At 40.5% G+C, this 7,752-nt stretch overlaps 1 long non-coding RNA gene across 1 annotated transcript; it reads right to left on the bottom strand.

Moving 5' to 3' along the window:
* Positions 1 to 1,299: 1,299 nt before the first annotated feature.
* Positions 1,300 to 3,546, bottom strand: LOC139023541 (uncharacterized). Its single transcript, XR_011474674.1, has 3 exons — positions 3,213 to 3,546; positions 3,044 to 3,103; positions 1,300 to 2,819 (listed from the first exon to the last, which is right to left on the bottom strand). It is a non-coding gene; the product is annotated as an uncharacterized lncRNA (long non-coding RNA).
* Between the last annotated feature and the right edge of the window lie 4,206 nt (positions 3,547 to 7,752).

The raw sequence follows: 7,752 nt of genomic DNA, 5'->3' as shown, positions 1-7,752 counted from the left end.
GGTACAGTAGCGCAACAAGCACACCCTCTATACAGAATGTAAATGTCAAAAAATACATATGGTTCAGTATGATCAATAATATTGTAGTCTATAGTGTATATTTATATCCCAAATTTGTGTACGTTTATTAAAAATGAAACAGAAATAATATCTGATTTACATACCCAATTAGTCAATATATGTTAGAATTATCTTTTGCAGCGATTACAGCTGTGAGTCTTTTTGGGTAAGTCTTTAAGAGCTTTGCATACCAGGATTGTTCAATATTTGCACATTGTTCTTTTTTCATATTCTTCAAGCTCGGTCAAGTTGGTTGTTGATCATTGCTAGACAGCCATTTTCAAGTCTTGCCATAGATTTTCAAGCCGATTTCATTCAAAACTGTAACTAGGCCACTCAGAAACATTCAATGTCGTCTTGGTAAGCAACTACAGTGTATATTTACCCTTGTGTTTTAGGTTATTGTCCTGCTGAAAGGTGAATTTGTCTCCCAGTGTCTGTTGGAAAGCAGACTGAACCAGGTTTTCTTCTAGGATTTTGCCTGTGCTTAGCTCTATTCCGTTTATTTTTTATCCCCCCCAAAAAACCTAGTCCTTGCCAATGACAAGCATACCCATAACATGATGCAGCCACCACCCTGCTTGAAAATATGAAGAATTGTACTCAGTGATGTGTTGAATTTGCCCCAAACATAACACTTTGTATTCAGGACAAAAAGTGTATTTTTTTGCTACATTTTTTGCAGTTTTACTTTAGTGCATTATTGCAAACAGGATGCATGTTTGGAATATTTTCATTCTGTACAGGCTTTTATTCTGTCATTTAGGTTAGTATTTTGGAGTTACTACAATGTTGTTGATCCATCCTCAGTTGTCTCCTATCACAACCATTAAACACTTTAACTGTTTAAAAGTAACCCATGGCCTCATGATGAAATCCCTGATCGGTTTCCATCCTTTCCGGCAATTGAGTTAGGAAGGACGCCTGTATCTTTGTAGTGACTGGGTGTATTGATACACCATCCAAATTGTAATTTAGAACTTCACCATGCTCAAAGCTATATATATATATATTTTTACCCATCTACCAATAGGTGCCCTTCTTTGCGAGGCATCGGAAAACCTCCCTCGTCTTTGTGGTTGAATCTGTGTTTGAAATTCACTGCTCGACTGAGGGACCTTACAGATAATTGTATGTGTGGGGGTACAGAGATGATAGTCATTCAAAAAACATGTTAAACACTATTATTGCACACAGTGAGTCCATGCAACTTATTATGTGACTTGTTAAGCACATTTTTACTCCTGAACTTATTTAGGCTTGCCATAACCAAGGGGTTGAATACTTATTGACTCAAGACATTTCAGCTTTTCATTTTTAATAAAAACATAATTCCACTTTGACATTATGGGGTGTTGTGTGTAGGCCAGTGACACACATTCTCAATATATATCCATTTTTAAATTCAGGCTGGAACACAACAAAATGTAAACAAAGTCAAGGGTTGTGGATACTTTTTGAAGGCACTGTATGATCCTATTAAGCTCGGTTTGCATTGAAACACATGGGGATAGTGTGTTGATATGTCTAATATTCAATGAACCTGAGCATAAATGTGTTTTTTTTTTTTTAAGTTGATTAAAACACACAAAAACTACAGTTGTGCGTATTAGGCATGTAGCCATGATGCCTTTAACAAGATTAGAAACCATTTGGAACAATGAGAAACTCCTGAACTCTCTCCAAGATGTTTGGAGTGGACAGGTCGTCATTGATGCAGATAGAGAATAATTCGATCAGGGATGAAGGATATCAGGGATAGAAGACCTTCAAGTGGTGGACAAAAATGCAAACAAACGAGAGAGAAGAAGACTATTGGACGACTGACTTCTCATGCATTTTGGGTCGGGGATTTGTCATATTGTTGTGCTTCTTTCATGCAGGAGATTTTAAAAAATATTGTTCACTACGTGTGCCTTTTATAATCCAACAGTAGAGGGGGAGATTTGAAAATGTCATCAGACAGGCTTTAGGAAGACAAGTTGAACTAATTACCAAGAATAGCAGTACAGAAAATGTGAATCAGCTTTTAGATAATTCGTTGAAAGTTGTTTGTGTTATGGTCTTTGTGCGTGGCGTCTTATCGACAGAGGGCCAGAGGGGGTGTAGGTTTGTGGACTAACCAAGTAATAACACACCTGATTGAACTAATCATGTCTTGATTGAAGTCTCTGTTTAGTTGATAAGTTGAAGCAGGTGTTTACTGGTTGGCAGAGTGCTACTTTCATGATGAATAGTAATCTTCAGTTTATTTTAATAACTTTAAGGGAGATTATTAAAATCATTTGTACGTTTTAACATTTGGAAATGCGTTAAAATAGACTGTTTAATAGGTGGGATTATTTGGAACACCCATGGGTGTTCAGTACCCATTCAGTACCCATTCAGTACCCATTCAGTACCCATTCAGTACACATTCAGTACACATTCAGTACCCAGTAAGCCTAGTCTGGCCTTTCACATATTTTATCACATATTTGGATGTCTTACAATCATAAAACGTCACATGAGAGATTCATCTTCCATTTTATCTCCACTTTTCTTACAAGGAAGTACGGCAGTATATGTTAGTAATATCTCAACTTAGATTTTGGTGGTCTTAATAGGGGACTGAAATTGACTTAAACGAGAAAAGGTAGAGAAACATAATCTGTCACAAAAAGTTGTTGTTCTCTATTGCTAACCAACAATTCAAGACATTTAAAGTGGAACTGCATCCGCTGATTCTGATTCTGATCTCTCTCAGTCTGGATTTGTTTCTGTGAACACATACACACATAGTCACTGTTCTATTCACCAATGGCAGTTAGGATAGGTGATATCCGACACACAAACAGGTACTATGTTGAAGTTTGAACAGGTCAGATAAAGACTACCCGATTATGGTCTGTGGAAATAGGCAGAGTTGAAGCAGAGTTCATCAGTGACATATGGGTGTTTCTATTACTGGACATCTGTGCTGTACTGTATTATCAGTAATCACCTCATTGTGGATGTGTTGAGTGGATGGGTTGAGTGCCAGGTCTCTCTGCATCTCATGCGTCTGTGAACACGTACACACACTGTTCTATTACCAGCGGCAGTTAGGGATAGGTGATATCTGACACAAACATATGCTATGTCGAAGTTTGAACAGGTCTACCTAAACCCACCTAATTCTGTTCTGGCCATCGACCACCGTTGGTGAGCAGGCAAGAGGCGAGGCTGGAGGTGAGGTCCTTTGCCAGAGCCCCGTTGATGGACACAGCAGCGTAGATCAGCTCCTGGCCTCTCATCAAAGATACTGGTCCGTCGCACACGCACAGCACTGATTACGTTATCAGTGGTGGTTATGATGGTTATGATTAGCCTGGTGGAACCCAGCATTCACCTTTCTAACTCACTTCGATCAGGCTGGTTCCACCAGGCTAGGTTATGCTCGAGACATTATATGCATCTAAGAAGTAGAAAATAAGCAACAAAAATGGTCAGTTTACATAAATTGTTTCACAATTGAGTTCTCGAAGGTATCAAAGTAATGAAGTGGCTTACCTTCTGTATTTGTATAAATGATGAGCTTGTGAAAACTGTTGCTGTTGACAGGTGAAGTTTGCTGGCCGGATACTTGCCAACATATGGCTGACTGTTCCATTCATAGGAATGCTCACAGCGAGGGCTTGTCTGCATGATGCTTAGAAGGGCCCCCTTACTGGTCTTTTCTATGTTGCATGTTCGGATTCAAACTGGACAGCTCTCGAACAACTGCAGCAGGCAATCTTATGAGGCGGCGTTGACTGGGAGAGTCTGTGACACTTCACAACCAAAATGACTCTACTAGTTGCGTCTGCTTGGCTGGGGAATTAGCCTACTATTTTATCAAGAGGGTTATTTTTGAATACAACTTTTCACATAACACACACATCATCATTACCTGTCATTGTTGATGAAGCCGTCTGTGTCATCTTGAGGTCCTTGACATAGGATTCGAGGGAGACTGGCGACAATGGAGGAGGTGTCACAAGGGTAGTTATGTCGCATTACACAGTTATATTCTGAGGTCTTGCCTGACAAGCTGTGAAAATAGCAGGTGAACAGTGAATAAAATGATTTTTGGCGGTCGCTAAACCATTGCAATCACATTGCTGGACATGTAATGAAATCCAACTTTGCTCCTTCTGGTAGGTCCCGGAATCCATTCATCACCAGGGGATCACTCTGGCACCCAACTGTGCACTTTGTCTAAAATAAAAAAAACACGGTCAACAACTATCATCATACCTCAAATATAAACATAGCTCGAGAAAGAACATAATCTTGTTTGGAAGCTAATTCTATGCTTCATAGATATAGACTGACTGGCTCCAGATTGGATTAGATTCAGACCGGTGACGCCCTTACACTACGCAACCAACTGTGACATGTTCTGCTATGGTCCTGGGTTGGTTTGAGTTTGTTGCTGTAGTCAGACATGAGTTAGCTAGTACCACCATAGCTGCATCCAATTTGTGCCCTAGACATGGGTTGCACCTCGAAGGCTAATGTGACTGTTTCATCTAAATTACTCTCACTTAGAGTGACATGGAAATACCATGACATTGCTAACGTAGGCAAATAATTACACTGAACAAAAATATCAATGCAACATGCGACAATTTCAAAGATTTTACTGAGTTACACTTCATAGAAGGAAATCAGTCAATTGCAATACATTCAATAGGGCCTAATCTATGGATTTCACATGACTGGGCAGGGGGGCAGCCATGGGAGGGCCTGGGAGGGCATAGGCCCACCCACTTGGAATCCAGGTCCACCCACTGGGGAGTCGTGCCCAGCCAATCAGAATGAGGTTTTTCCCCACAAAAGGGCTTTTTACAGACATAAATATTCCTCAGCACTCCCCCTCCACAGATGATCCTGCAGGTGAAAAAGCCGGATGTGGAGGTCCTGGCTGGCGTGGTTACACGTGGTCTGCGGTTGTGAGGCTGGTTGGATGTACTGCCAAATTCTCGTAGAAGACATTGGAGGCGGCTTATGGTAGAGAAATTAACATGAAATTTTCTGGCAACAGCTCTGTTGGACATTCCTGCAGTCAGCATTCCAATTGCACACTCCCTCAAAACTTGAGACATCTGTGGCATTGTATTGTGTGACAAAACTGCATATTTTAGAGTGGTCTTTAATTGTCCCCAGCACAAGGTGCAGCTGTGTAATGATCATGCTGTTTAATCAGCATTCTTGATATGCCACACCTGTCCAGGTGGATGGATTATCTTGGCAAAGGAGAAATGCTTGAAAAACAGGGATGCAAACAAATTTGTGCATAAAAATTGAGAGAAATTATATTTTTGTGCGTATGGACAATTTCTGGGATCTTTTGTTTCAGCTCATGAAAAATGGGACCAACACTTTACGTGTTTCGTTTATATTTTTGTTCAGTATAGTAGGAAACAACTTTGCCATATTAGGATGTCGTCAAATTTATTTTAGAGAGATGGCAATGTTTTTTTCTTTTAATTATCATTATTATATATCTTTTTTTTTTTTTGTGGTAGATCAGCTTTAATATTGCAGATAGGTTGTAGCTTCCATCAATGTAATTGTCTGCATCACTTCCAATCCCCCATATATTCTTTTGCAAATATATATATGTATACACTACCGTTCAAAAGTTTTGGGTCACTTAGAAATGTCTTTTTTTTTTAAAGGAAAAAAGCAAACAATTTTGTCCATTAAAATAACATCAAATTTATCAGAAATGCAGTGTAGTCATTGTTAATGTTGTAAATGACTATTGTTGCTGGAAACGGCAGATTTTTAATGGAATATCTACATAGGCGTACAGAGGCCCGGTATCAGCAACCATCACTCCTGTGTTCCAATGGCACATTGTTTTAGCTAATCCAAGTTTATCATTTTAAAAGGCTAACTGATCATTAGAAAACACTTTTGCAATTATGTTAGCACAGCTGAAAACTGTTGTTCTGATTAAAGATGCAATAAAGCTGTCCTTCTTTAGACTAGTTGAGTATCTGAAGCATCTGAAGCATAGCCTGCGGCTATGGAACCCTGACCTGTTCACCGGACATGCTACCTGTCCCAGACCTGCTGTTTTCAACTCTCTAGAGACCGCAGGAGCGGTAGAGATACTCTTAATGATCGGCTATGAAAAGCCAACTGACATTTACTCCTGAGGTGCTGACTTGCTGCACCCTCGACAACTACTGTGATTATTATTATTTGACCATGCTGGTCATTTATGAACATTTGAACATCTTGGCCATGTTCTGTTATAATCACCCGGCACAGCCAGAAGAGGAATTGCCACCTCTCATAGCCTGGTTCCTCTCTAGGTTTCTTCCTAGGTTTTGGCCTTTCTAGGGAGTTTTTCCTAGCCACCGTGCTTCTACACCTGCATTGCTTGCTGTTTGGGGTTTTAGGCTGGGTTTCTGTACAGCACTTTGAGATATCAGCTGATGTACGAAGGGCTATATAAATACATTTGATTTGATTTGATCAGCATTTGTGGGTTCGATTACAGGCCATAAATGGCCAGAAACAAAGAACTTTCTTCTGAAACTCGTCAGTCTATTCTTGTTCTGAGAAATGAAGGCTATTCCATGTGAGAAATTGCCAAGAAACTGAAGATCTCGTACAACGCTGTGTACTACTCCCTTCACAGAACAGAGCAAACTGTCTCTAACCAGAATAGAAAGAGGAGTGGGAGGCCCCGGTGCACAACTGAGAAAGAGGACAAGTACATTAGTGTGTCTAGTTTTAGAAACAGACACCTCACGAGTCCTCAAGTGGCAGTTTCATTAAATAGTACCTGCAAAACACCAGTCTCAACGTAACAGTGAAGAGGCGACTTCGGGATGCTGGCCTTCTAGGCAGAGTTGCAATGAAAAAGCCATATCTCAGACTGGCCAATAAAAATAAAAGATTAAGATGGGCAAAAGAACACAGACACTGGACAGAGGAACTCTGCCTAGAAGGCCAGTATCCCGGAGTCGCCTCTTCACTGTTGACGTTGACTGGTGTTTTGGATTGGGTTAAATGCGGAAGACACATTTCAGTTAAAGACATTCAGTTGTACAACTGACTAGGTATCTCCCCTTTCCCCAGACTATGGTCTAGTTACCGGGATACTCACCACCACTGGGGACCAACGAACTCCAACCACCTATTGCGCATGATATAGGGTCCTTCGGCAGGGCATGCAAACCATAGTTGTTGACTGTGCATCCTGCTGGAAGCATGCATTGCATGGTCAGTCCGTAGAGTGTATGGCTATCAGTCTCAAACAGCCGCGATCCTTTGAATGCGTTGGTTGGAGGCGGTGAAATAACAGAGGCCCAATCAATGAAGGGATGACGAAGCGGGCAGAGGTGCGATTTGCACGTGAAGCTTAATCCAAACCCAACCTTCATTTACTTGTTGTGAGGCACTGAGCTTACGAACTCAGTTTTTGACAAGACTGACTTAATGACAAAAATTATCCTGTTTACACTTTGTAGTCAATTTTTATACTACAATAAATGTTTCTGACTCATTTCGATGTCACATAGACCATTTTCAAAGGGATTAGTTGGTTTTTAGGGGCAGTCGCTCATTAACAATTCTCAGAGCATTGACATTTTCAAGAAACGTGTAAATGTATACAATATGGCAGCTTTGGGACATTAACAGGTTCTGCAGTGGGTTTCAGTAATTGCT

Source organism: Salvelinus sp. IW2-2015, linkage group LG4p (genome assembly GCF_002910315.2).
Source record: "Salvelinus sp. IW2-2015 linkage group LG4p, ASM291031v2, whole genome shotgun sequence".
Lineage (NCBI taxonomy): Eukaryota > Metazoa > Chordata > Actinopteri > Salmoniformes > Salmonidae > Salvelinus > Salvelinus sp. IW2-2015.
Note: the sequence above shows the minus strand (reverse complement) of the source record. Positions and strands in the feature narration are given on the sequence as shown.